The sequence below is a fragment of the Lutra lutra genome, chromosome 10 (assembly GCF_902655055.1).
Source record: "Lutra lutra chromosome 10, mLutLut1.2, whole genome shotgun sequence".
Lineage (NCBI taxonomy): Eukaryota > Metazoa > Chordata > Mammalia > Carnivora > Mustelidae > Lutra > Lutra lutra.
Window position 1 is genome coordinate 57,866,930 of NC_062287.1, and position 12,865 is coordinate 57,879,794.

Genomic DNA, 12,865 nt, shown 5'->3' on the forward strand with positions numbered 1-12,865 from the left:
ATCACAAGTAGGCAGAGAGGCAGGCAGAGAGAGAGGAAGGGAAGCAGGCTCCCTGCTGTGCAGACAGCCCGATGCGGGGCTCGATCCCAGGACCCTGGGATCATGACCTGAGCCGAAGGCAGTGGCTTAACCCACTGAGCCACCCAGGCGCCCCTGCTTCCTCTTTTTTAAATCACTGCTCTATTTCAGACATATATCCCTACTTGCTTGGAACAAGTAATGGTTTCGTGCTGCATTCTGTAAAGCTTAATAAAATTACAGAACAGAAGAATAAACAAAAAAAGAATTAGAGAACAGACTCAAGAATCAGGTGGAGGCAGGAGGGGACAGGGCTCCAAACATCCTTCACTTCAAACCATCTACTTTTATCTGTATCTTGGGTTCTATTTGAAGATTGATCCTGAAGAGGGTTTACTTTTATTTATTTTTTAAAAAGATTTTATTCATTTGTTTGACAGAGATCACAAGTAGGCAGAGAGGCAGGCAGAGAGAGACAGGGGGAAGCAGGCTCCCCGCTGAGCAGAGAGCCTGACATGGGGCTCCATCCCAGGGCCCTGAGACCATAACCTGAGCTGAAGTCAGAGGCTCAATCCGCTGAGCCACCCAGGTGCCCCCTGAAGAGGGTTTACTTTTAAAATATAATTTAAAACTTTTCATTCATTTAAGAAGTGTTTATCAAGCATGTTCTATGTGTCAGGCATTGTGCTAAGTTCTAAGAATTCAATGGTGAGCACACAATCTGATTTCGTAGAACATATGATACTAGGAGAAAAGTTAAAGAAATACAAAAAGGTGTAATTAGAAACTATGAGAGCTGTGAAGGAAAAGACTCTGGTGCTCTGCATAGTAGGAACTTGACCTAGTATGGAACTGGGAACTAGGTGCTTAGGGTGAGTTTATATGAGGAAGTAACACTTGTTGAGCTGAGATGTGAAGGATTGGTTAAAATTAACTAGATGAAGGAGTAGAGAAAAGAAAGCTCTGGGTAGAAGGAAGAGCATGGACAACACTAAACCACGTGGATATAACCTACTAATGAACTTTCAGCCTCTAACAGCAGCTAACATTTATTCTCTGTGCTTGGTATGGTGCTTAATGCTTTGCACATACTGTCTTGTTAAATCTTTACAATGACCCTCTGAGAAAGTACTGTTACTATTAACATTTTATAGATGGGGAGGCTGGGGACACAGGTTAAATAACCTGCTTAAGGTTGCATAGCTAGTAAGCGATAAAGATAGGATTTTATGTTTATTTTATTTTTATTTTTATTTTTATTTTTTTAGCTCTACATCACATTTATTAATTTATTTTTTAAAGATTTTATTTATTTATTTATTTGACAGAGAGAGAGAGAGAGAAAATACAAGCAGGGAGAGCTGCAGGCAGAGGCAGAGGGAGAAGCAGGCTCCCCACCAAGCAGGGAGCCCGATGCAGGGTTCGATCCCATGACCAAGGATCATGACCCAAGCCGAAGGCAGAGGCCTTAACCCACTGAGCCACCCACGTGCCCCTATTTATGTTTTTATTAAAATATAATGTATTAGTTGTTTCAGGGGGACAGGTCTTTGATTCACCATAGCAATAGCCTCCCCAATGGCCATTTTGCAAGTTCCAAGCAAGTAGGGATATATGTCTGAAATAGAGCAACCTCCCATCCCTCCCACCACCCTCCGCTCCAGCAACCCTCAGTTTGTTTCCTATGGTTAGGAGTCTCTTATGGTTTGTCTTCCCACTTTGGTTCATCCCATTTCATTTTTTCCTTTCTTCCCTGATGATCCTTTACCTTCTCAAATTCCATGTATCAGCGAGATCATATGATAACTGTCTTTCTCTGATTGACTTATTTCACTTAGCATCCTATCCTCTAGTTCCATCCACGTCATTGCAAATGGCAAGATTTTCATTTTTTGATGGCTGCATAATATTCCATTGTGTATATATACACCACATCTTCTTTATCCATTCATCTGCCGATGGATATCTAGGCTCTTTCCATAGTTTAGCTATTGTGGACATTGCTGCTATAAGCAGTGGGTGCAGGTGCCCCTTTGGATTACTACATTTGTATCTTTTGGGGTAAGCACCCACTAGTGCAATTGCTGGGCCATAGGGTATAGAGCCAGAATTTTAATTAGGCAGTCTAACTGCAGACCTCATGCTCTTAGCCATTGTGGTATATCGCCTTCCCCTTGTTTCTTACCATTCTAGCCTGTACGTCATACAGGCTGGAACATAGATCTGATCTATGTTCCTCCCCTTTACTCCCTCTGTTTAGAAACCTTGATTGTTTCCTATCACCTACAGGATAAAATCTGAATTCTTTCGTATGATGTAAGCGCCTTACAATTTAGTACTACTTATCCTCATCATCTGCTACACCTTCCTAAAACCGCATGCCATTTCTCAAATGTAATGAACTCTGTCTTTGTGCATGCTGTTCTCTCTGTCTGGAATGCTCTCTTTAAGGAAACAAAAAAAAAAAAGTTATTTATTTGTCAGAGAGAGAGGGAGAGCACAAGCAAGGGGAGTGGCAGGCAGAGGGGGGAGAAGGCTCCCTGCTGATCAAGGAGCCCCATGTGGGACTTGATCCCCGGACCCTGGAATCACGATGTGAGCCAAAGGCAGACGCTTAACTGACTGAGCCGACCAGATGTCCCTAGAATGCTCTTTTTTTACTTTTCCTTTGGTGAATTGCTACTCCTCCCACTCACACATTAAGTACTCAGCTTAAATGTTACTTTCTTGGTAAGGTTTTCCTAATCATCCATCCTGAGTAATCAGACCTTCACATGTCCTCCAAAACAGTAACTTCTGTGTTCCTGGTCTGAAGTCTTTTCAGCAAGGCAGGAATCCTAGGTCTTTATATTCCCACACCCCAATTCATAAGAACTTTGGGTCTACTCAATGATGCCTTTCAAGTAACACCATTTTTCTTCGGTCCTACTGCCGCGGCACTTGCCACCATCACCTCCGTTGTGCCTCTGGACTCGGTGTTGTGCCAGATTCATCTTTTGAAAAGGCACACACAAGCCATTCACCTGCTCAGGACACTGCCTTTCTGGTGTTCCTCTTACAAGTCACTGTTAGTATCCACTAGACGGCTCAGTGTTCTCTTACCTTCCTTTTAGCACTGCCCAGGTCTGTGTTCTTTGGCGTTGTATTAAGGTGAAATAAGGTATGTTTCTTTCTCCACAGGATTGTAAGCCTGTCTAGTCAGGTTTGAGTCTCCAACACAGTATATACAAGTGTTTATTCATGTTTATGGTGAATGTCGCTGGTTAAATTCATTAACTTCCAAGTTAAGATTAACCCATTTTATATGTTTTGAAGAGTTATGTTGCAAATAGGGTTTTGGTTTAAAAAAAAAAAAATTTTTTTTTAAAAGACTTTATTTATTGGGCGCCTGGGTGGCTCAGTGGGTTAAGCTGCTGTCTTCGGCTCAGGTTATGATCTCAGGGTCCTGGGATCGAGTCCCACATCAGGTTCTCTGCTCGGCGGAGATCCTGCTTCCCTCTCTCTCTCTCTGCCTGCCTCTCCATCTACTTGTGATCTCTCTCTGTCAAATAAATAAATAAAATCTAAAAAAAAAAAAGATTTTATTATTTATTTGAGAGAGATGAGTGACGAGAGAGCATGAGAGAGGAGAAGGTCAGAGGGAGAAGCAGACTCCCCAAGTGAGCTGGGAGCCTGATGCGGACTCGATCCTGGAAGTCCGGGATCAATGGACCTGAGCCGAAGGCAGTCATGCAACCCAACTTAGCCACCCAGGGGCCCGGGTTTTGGTTTTTTTAAAAGATTTGGTCCTGAAGGGAGGTCCTAAAGGTCCTAAAATTGCAGTTTCAGGAAAATTGTGTGAGGAACTCTTCATACTTCTCAATGATACCAGATACATGGGCTGTTATTTTATCTAGTGCTGTTAAAGTTACTTAGCATCTTTAAACATGGAGAAAATGGCATCTGCCTTGCCCACACTACAAGTTAGTTGTAGCAAAAACCCTTTGAACAAGAAGTGTATAAGTGCTTTGTACACATAAAGGACCATACTGATGACAGGTATAGGTTGTAGTTGAGGTGTGCTGGAGAGAGCACTGGATTTAGAAGATTTGAGTTCTGGCTCTGCAATCCTTTAGGTTGACCTTGAAGCAGGCATTTTCTTCTAGTCTTCTAGTCTGTAAAATTGGAAGGAACATGCTTGCCTCTTTGGGTTCTTTAGGAGGGATTAATTGAGATGTGAGAAATAGCTGTCCTTAAATTCTTGAAGTCTGTTAAAATGTTAGGTTTGTTGTCTGTTTGTTTGTTTGTTTTTTAACCACAGCCACATTAGATACATTCCCATTTATTTTATTAGTTATATATTAATAAGTTTGGTGGTTTTTTTTTTTAAGATTTTATTTATTTGACAGAGAGAGATCACAAGTAGGCAGAGAGGCAGGAAGAGAGAGAGAGGGAGAAGCAGGTTCCCTGCTGATCAGAGAGCCCGATGCAGGGGCTCGATCCCAGAACCCTGAGATCATGACGTGAGCCGAAGGCAGAAGCTTAACCCACTGAGCCACCCAGGTGCCCCTAAGTTTGTTTTTTTTTAAGATTTTATTTATTTATTTGACAGACACAGATCACAAGTAGGCAGAGAGGCAGGTAGAGAGAGAGGGAGAAGCAGGCTCCCTGCTGAGCAGGACCCTGGGATCATGACCTGAGCCGAAGGCAGAGGCTTTAACCCACTGAGCCACCCAGGCGCCCCCTAAGTTTGGTTTTTGAAGCAGCCTAGCATCCTATTTAGAAATCCAACTCTTATTAATATTTGTGTTTATTAATTTCTTTCAGAGGTTAAAGGCATCACAGTGTAATAGGAGAAGTAGATTTGGAACTAGAAAGACAGGGGATTCAGTGCTGTGTAGGAGGTAGAGACTGAAGATAAAGCAGAGGGGGTGGGGGGAGAGGGAGAGATGGGGAGGGTGAGAGAGGAGGAGAGGAAAGAGAGGTGTCATCTGAGTTTTTTAGCTACTTAAAGCCTATTTGAAAACAAACCAGATCCTGGGCAGAATCCTTATTCTCTCAAGCTTATGTTCTGAAATCACAAGTTGTCTCATATCAGCAGACCTTGCTCGGACATATAAATAAATTGTAAAATTTCCATCTCAGGCAGGAGATAGCAAATCTTCAGCCTAGTTGTCACATGTGTTCCAGCATGAATGTGGGGTGGGTGGCTAGATGACCATTAAGGTCTCTTTCAACTTTGAGATTCTGTGATTTATTGACCAGGTATAGAAAGCTACTTTTATTTAGGCCTTTTTTTCCCATTTTTTTTTTCAATTTTGATTTATTTAGGCTTTTAAGACCAATGTAATTATAAATTGCACTCTTCTCTGTGGCTTTTGTTTATGAAACCTTGTGAATGCCTTGAGTATAGTTCCAGTTAGCTTTCATTTTGCCCCATGCAAAGTTAGTATTACGAGTTTCCAAGAATCACCTCCTGTCATCAGGATTAATGAAGCATCCACATGTGCCTTGCTTTGGGGATGGGACCCAGTAGGATAACAACAAAGTGCTTGTTTCTAGGGATTTGGTTTTCTTTTTCCTGGAAAGGAGGAGCCCTAAACTGGTGAAGTTTTGACCAGATTCTGAGGAGCTTAGTTCTATGTCAAAGATTTTTGTTGTTGTTATTGTTGAGAATGGTATCCTGGATAAAGAACCATGGGAAATTTTTGGAGGTGCTTTAGATATAATCTATCCAGTACCAATACCCTTCTTTTACTGAGAACCAAGCTAGGGCAAGTGACTTGCCTAAAGCCATAAATTTAGTAGGTGATGGCTTCAGAACTTACCTCCAGGGGCTCCCAACACCAAATCTAGGGTATTTTTTTGTTCGTTTTACCATTGGTGTGACTGTCTTTAGGAGTAGTTGCAAATCTTTACATTGAAGCTGTTCCTTCTTCGGTTTCTTTTACCTTTCTTTTACCTCATCGTTGTTCTGTATTTGTGTGCAAACATCATGTTAGATATATTGCCTGTAGGGACAGATCCATTTACTCCTCTGTGACAATGAAACAGGGTGAACAGGTTCTTAGGTGTTTTGTAGAAAGACCTTCTTGAGGGACAACTGAATAGGGCCTCTTGGATGTTATAATGAATCCTCTTTGGGTTTTGATTTGCCCTCTGCTTTTCTCCCCAGGAAGCCGCAGGCTTACCAACACTGCCTCATTACTCAGCACTACCCTCTGGAGAGGGAGGATGAGGCCTGGTAAATAAACTTGAGGTCAGGGTTCTGAAACAGCAGTCCTTCCCTCCAACCAGTAGTGTTTCCTCCAACCTTCTTTATGGCTTCTCACCCTTGAGATATGTCCACCATCCCTTCCAGTAGAAAATTCTTCTATGCTTACCTCTTCAGAGGAGTTTTGGTTTTTTAATGTTTCTAAATTACTATATCTTCAGAAAAAAAATTCTTTAGTGGTTGCTTTTTAAATTAGAGCTGGTTTTTTTTTTTCCTTTTTTAAAGATTTTATTTGACACAGAGAGAGAGATCACAAGTAGGCAGAGAGGCAGGCAGAGAGAGAGAGGGGGGAGCAGGCTCCTGCCAAGCAGAGAGCCTGATGCGGGGCTCGATCCCAGGACCCTGAGATCATGACCTGAGCCGAAGGCAGCGGCTTTAACCCACTGAGCCACCCAGACACCCCTGATTTTTTTTTTTTGTTTTGTTTTGTTTTTTCCCCTGATTGTTTTGATTAAAAAGTTGATTCATGGGGTTCTGGGTGGCTTAGTCGTTAAGTGTCTTCCTTTGGCTCAGGTCATGATCCCTGGGATCCTGGGATTGAGCCCTGCGTGGGCCTCCCTGCTTGATGGATAACCTTCTCTCTCTCCTACTCCCCCTGCTTGTGTTCCCTCTTTCACTGTCTCTTGCTGTCAAATAAATTGGTAAAATCTTTTTTTTTTTTTAAGATTTTATTTATTTATTTGACAGAGAGAAATCACAAGTAGGCAGAGAGGCAGGCAGAGAGAGAGGAGGAAGCAGGCGCCCCTAAATTGGTAAAATCTTTTTTTTTTTTTTTAAAGATTTTATTTATTTATTTGACAGAGAGAGATCACAAGTAGACAGAGAGGCAGGCAGAGAGAGAGAGAGAGAGAGGGGAAGCAGGCTCCCTGCTGAGCAGAGAGCCTGATGCGGGACTCGATCCCAGGACCCTGAGATCATGACCTGAGCCGAAGGCAGCGGCTTAACCCACTGAGCCACCCAGGCGCCCTAAATTGGTAAAATCTTAAAAAAAAAAAAAAAGTTGATTCTTATGAGGAGGTATAGAGGTACGGGGTTTCTTTGAGCCATTGAGAATGTGCTAGCTTTTATTTATTCATTTGATGGCTGTTGAAGAGCAGTAGAGAATAACGTAGAGACCACATAGACAAGTCACTACCTATGTGACTAAGTCACTTAATTCCTGAGACTCAGATCTTCTCATCTTGAAGATACATAAAACGTATGTAGCTGAGAAGACTAGATGAGATGTCCATGTCCAGCTGGACTGCAATTTTGCCTCTAACACTTACCAGCTGTGTAGCCTTAGGCAAGTTATTTAATCTTAGTTTCCTTTTCTGTAAAATAGGGATAATCATAGTATTTGTTACTGTGTCATTGGGTTATTGGGAAGATTAAGCAAAATAAAGCAGGGAAGTGTTTAGCACAGTGCCTGCTGCATACTAAATGCTCATTAAATGTTAGCTATTAATTATAATGGTAGCAGCAACAGCAAGGATAGTCTGTAGATATTAATGATGCTAGGATGTCAGGTGGCAGAGAAAAGACTAGAAGGCATTGCATAGGGCAGTGGATCGATAAGAGCCTTTTTCCCTGCCAGCTTTCCTAGTGAGAAGGCCTATAGGGACTGAGAGGCTCTCATTGGACCTACAGCTCCCTACAGTGAGAGCTTCCCTCCTAGGCTAGTAGGCTGAGGTAGGAGGTTCAGATGGACTTCAGAAGACAGTGAGAAGACCAGTCTGGCATGGTAGAGGGTTTGGGTAAGGGCACAAATAACTCTAAAAGGTAAAACTGAGGCCAGGTCCAAACTGAGGCCAGGTCCTGGAGGGCCTTGACGGCCAGGTGAATTCTTTGTATTAGAAGCACCCCTGCCCCACAAATGGGCTCAGTTGGTTAAGCCACTGCCTTCAGCTCAGGTCATGATCCCGGAGTCCTGGGATGGAGTACTGCATCAGGCTCCTTGCTCAATGGGGTATCTGCTTCTTCCTCTGACCCTCCCGCATCTCATGCTCTCTCTCTCTCTCTCTCTCTCTCTCGCAAATAAATAAGTAAAATCTTAATTAAAAAAAAAAAAAGCACCCTACCCTGGGCCATCTCTGTGGAAATTGCTCTTTGTTTTTCCTTTATACTTTTTAAAATGGCAATACTCATTTTTTAATGGGAATACTTGTTAAAAGCTATAACGTTTACATTTTCATCAAAAATAGTAAAACAAACATCCATGCACAGGAGATATTACCAGACCCTTTGAAAACACCCTGTGTGCTCCACAGGCATCACCAGCTTCTATCCAACCTCTATCTCAGTGCTATTCTAAATCTTGTGTTAGTCACTTATTGTTTTCCTTCCTTCTCCTCTCCTTTTTTTTTTTAAGATTTTATTTATTTATTTGACAGATAGAGATCACAAGTAGGCAGAGAGGCAGGCAGAGAGAGAGGAGGAGGAAGCAGGCTCCCCACTGAGCAGAGAGGCCGGGGCTCGATCCCAGGACCCTGGGATCACGACCCAAGCCGAAAGCAGAGGCTTTAACCCACTGAGCCACCCAGGCGCCCCCATCTTCTCTCCTTTCTTTCTTTCTTTCTTTCTTTTTTTTTTTTTTTAAAAGATTTTATTTATTTGTCAGAGAGAGAGGGAGAGAGAGCGAGCTCAGGCAGACAGAATGGCAGGCAGAGGCAGAGGGAGAAACAGGCTCCCCGCTGAGCAAGGAGCTGGATGTGGGACTCGATCCCAAGACGCTGGGATCATGATCTGAGCCGAAGGCAGCTGCTTAACCAACTGAGCCACCCAGGCGTCCCTCTCCTTTCTTTTAAAAATAGTTTTACCTATCCTGGTCTTCTGGGGACATGGAGCAGGGGCTGTGGATTCAGGCAGGAACTGTGTGGTCTGCCTGTTGCCTAGCTAGGCTGGGAGGAGGAGGGGGGCGGGTGTAGTTCTGGTGCTGCCGCAGGAGGCCAGCAGTGGCCTGCGGTGGGGGAGGGGGAGGCTGGAGAAACTGGCCAGGCTCCTTGGCTGTCCTGCAGAGCAGGCCCAGAAGCTTGGCAGTTTTGGCAGAGAGGTTCCAGAGGAGAATTCAGCCCTCTTGAGGCTGCACAGCTGGGAGCTGTTGCGAGACTTAAGAGCCCAGGAAGGGGGTGGGGATCTCATATTCTTTTGAGACACAGTATCAACTCTTTCAGGTGCTGGGGAGCTTCACAGATGAAAGGTGCCAGATGTAGGGGCGCCTGGGTGGCTCAGTGGGTTAAGCCTCTGCCTTGGGCTCAGGTCATGATCTCAGGGTCCTGTGATCGAGTCCCGCATCCAGCTCTCTGCTCATCGGGGAGCCTGCTTCCCCCTCTCTCTCTCTGCCTGCCCCTCTGCCTATTTGTGATCTCTCTCAAATAAAAATCTCTAAAAAAAAATTTTTTTTTTAAATTAAAAAAAAATTTAAAAAGGTGTCAGATGTAGCCAGGACAGTTTTAACAGGCCTGCCTCCTATTTTCACCTCATACTTTTCTTGGAGTGTCGGTTGTGCCAGTCATTAAATTATGTTTGCCACTTTGCTTTTCTAGAAAAGCTTTGGTTTTTGCTTTGGCTTGGCTTTCCTGGTCCTTCTTTGAATAAAGAACCTTCCTTTCTACCAATAGCAGTTGCTAACCACAGACTGCAAGTGATACTGTGGGAAAGCTAAGGGCCTGGGAGAAGAAGCAGGGTGATTGGGGTCTCTGCAGTGGTGGGCCTTGGTCTGACACCCACCACTCGCTCCAGTCATTCTCTGGTGCCCAGAGAGTTAAATTTGGAAATCTGCCATCCAGATGTATTTCAGTGGAACAGATTCAAGGTGCCCTAGTGTGTTAGATACTATGGGGGATCATAGAGAGAGAGAGAGAGAAATGGAACTGCTTATGCCCTTGATATTTACATTCTAGGTGTGAGGACAAGATTTCTATGCTCATATAGTTAAGGCAGGACAAGTAGTGAATGCAGAATGTAGACATATTTTTCTGATTACCAATGTAATAATACATGTTTATTTAGAATAAATTCAAATATAAAAGAAACATAGTGTAGAAACTCCCCACAGACTAACCCCTCCCTTAGATAACCACTCTTATCTGTTCTTAAGGACTATTTAAGGAGTTGAAATTTTTTAAGTTTTTTTTTTTTTAATTTGACAGAGATCACAAGTAGGCAGAGAGGCAGGCAGAGAGAGAGGAAGGGAAGCAGGCTCCCCGCTGAGCAGAAAGCGGGACGTGATCCCACGACCCAGGGATCCCACGACCCAGGGATCACCCGAGCCAAAGGCAGAGGCTTTAACCCACTGAGCCACCCAGGCGCCACCGAGGAGTTGAAATTTGAGCTGGACCTTAAAGTAAAATTCAGAGAGGCAGACTGATGGAAGGAAGGCAAGCATCCTGAAGATCCAAGCTCCCACTCCAGGGAGGAGCACCCCCACTAGCTTCCTTGACAAACAGCCAGCTTCTGCTTGGAATACCTTGGTGACTAGGTGCCAAAATGCCCAGAATAGGAATTAACCTTTGTTAAGTAACATCTTGTGCCTTATGTGCTAGTCAGTGTGTTGGGCACCTTATAGATATAGTTATGAGATTAATCTTAATTATAACCTTATAAAATAGATATCTTTATTTTTGTTTTACAAATAGGGATACTGAGGCCCAGATGTTACCTGCCAGGGTCACATAGCAGCAAGTGGTATAGAGTTCTTCCATTCACTAGCTGTGTGATCTTGGGTAAATTATTTCGTCTCTGTGGCTCAGTTTCCTCTTCTGTAGAGCTGAGTGGTAATAGTACCTGCTTCACCAAGGAAGTTTTTCAGATTAATGAGCTGATACATGTTAGCAGAACAGGGCGTTCATGTCACATAGTACACATTCAGCAATAGCTGCTATTTATTATTTTCTCTCTTATTCTAACATGATCTGTATCATCTCTCTGCTTCTGTATATAGCCTTTCTGCCTGTTCAGCCATCCCCTACACTTTCCTCCCTATAGTTTTTCCCTCTGCTTCCAGCCATTCCCTTGTCTTCATTCTGTCTCCAGAGTGTTTCATTCCTCATCTTTCCATTCTCTCTCATTTTCCCCTTTTGTGTCCTCATTACCTGTCTTATGTTGTGGCAGCCTTGTGACCTTCCTCCCTACTGTTAGTCTCGTTTTGTGTACCAGAATAATTTCTGAAAGTACAGTTCTCATTGTACCACATCTCGGTGTTAAAAACACACGAAATATTCAAATCTTTGATTTCTTGGTTTCAGGTTCAAGATTCTCCAGCTTTGACCCCATCTCACAACTTAAAAAGTCTGTTTCCAGACTACTTCCACAGTCTTCTCTGCTTTCCCTTTCCCACTCTTCTGTCTGGGGAGATTTTACCTGCATATTTTAAGATCCACATTCAAATATCACTTCATTTTCTTAGTCTTTTTACCTACTCTCAACTTGTTGGAATTTTTATATCCTTTTGTGGGAGTTAACACATACTGTCTTGAAATATAATTTTCAAGGCACGTTTCTTATCTCCTGTGTAATTATAAGCTAGCTGAGTGTAGAGGCTGTGTTTAATTCATCTTTGTATATCCCCTTCAATGTCCTAAAGCAGTGCTTTGCACATAGTAGGTGCTTAATAAATACTGGTGGTGTAAGTAAAAGTTGGGGGGGCGGTCCTGATGACTGGTGGGTTTCTCTCCCAGTCCTTGTGAGAGCCGCTGTTCAGTGGGTGGAAACGCTGTGGTTTTGTTTTCTAAGAGTCCGACATCTTTTCTTTTCGGCCATGGAGGAGAGGCAGAGCCTGTAGGCTCTGCCCATGGGTCCCAGTGCCTGTGTCTGTGAAGGGGCTCCAGCCAGTGCCTGCCGTACTAGGTCCCGTGCCTTGGCCCCTCAGCCCCTCCCCACAAATGCTCAGCGGAACAGGGGATTAGGTTCTGGCAGCACAGCTGGGATTTTGGCGGCCATTCCACAGTCGACAATAGCACGCAGCCACCGGGACAGGACAGCGCGGGCCTGCGCTCCAAGGCCACGGTCTGCCTGGGCTGCTTGTTTGGGTGGCCGAGGGGGAGGAGCAGGCCCAGCGCGGCGTCCTGGCCTTGCCACGCAGAAGGTACGGGCTGGAGAGATTCCCTCAGGGAATGGGCTTGGTGGGGGGGTGGCCTTGTCCCAGGGCAGGCGGCGCCGACGAAAGGAGGCCGGTGCTTTGTGTGTGAGCGGCATGTGTGTGCGTAAAGACACAGCCGCCCCGCCCTGGAGCCGGCAGGAAGCTGCCCCGCGTGAAAGGGCCTGTGTCCTGCTCACCCTCCAAAGCTCCCGGCTCTTCCTCGGTGCCCCCCGCGCACCGGCAGGCAGGGGCTGATCTAATCATCAGGGCAGTCCGTTGCTGGCCAGAGAGGTGGACAGGCTGTCACTGCTGTGTTAAGAGAGCGAAGGGGGAGTGTCCGGGTGATACCAGGTTTGTCAGGCAGGCCACTGTGAGATGTGTTTTGTGTTTTATGCCACAGTTTGCCTTGGCTCTTGCCACTGTTGCGGTTCAGGATTTTTTGTCTGCTGGCTCCCGCGCGCCTCTCCCCCCCCCCATGCGTCCTATTCTCTTGTTCGTGGGCCTAGCCCTCCCAGCCCCTCCCCTCCGGGGCGCCC

The 12,865-nt window shown here is 44.7% G+C and overlaps 1 protein-coding gene across 5 annotated transcripts in view; it reads left to right on the plus strand.

Moving 5' to 3' along the window:
- Positions 1 to 12,865, plus strand: part of NUMA1 (nuclear mitotic apparatus protein 1) — a 76,794-nt gene that overhangs the window by 23,429 nt on the left and 40,500 nt on the right. The window contains exon 1 of one of the 5 annotated variants that reach the window (XM_047690688.1): positions 12,064 to 12,335. The exons of 3 other annotated variants lie outside the window; for them this stretch is intronic. The gene's annotated coding sequence lies outside the window, so the exon portion shown is untranslated. Of the gene's footprint in view, positions 1 to 12,063; positions 12,336 to 12,497; positions 12,681 to 12,865 lie in introns of those variants that run through there. One more of the 5 variants, XM_047690687.1, reaches the window with a different exon arrangement.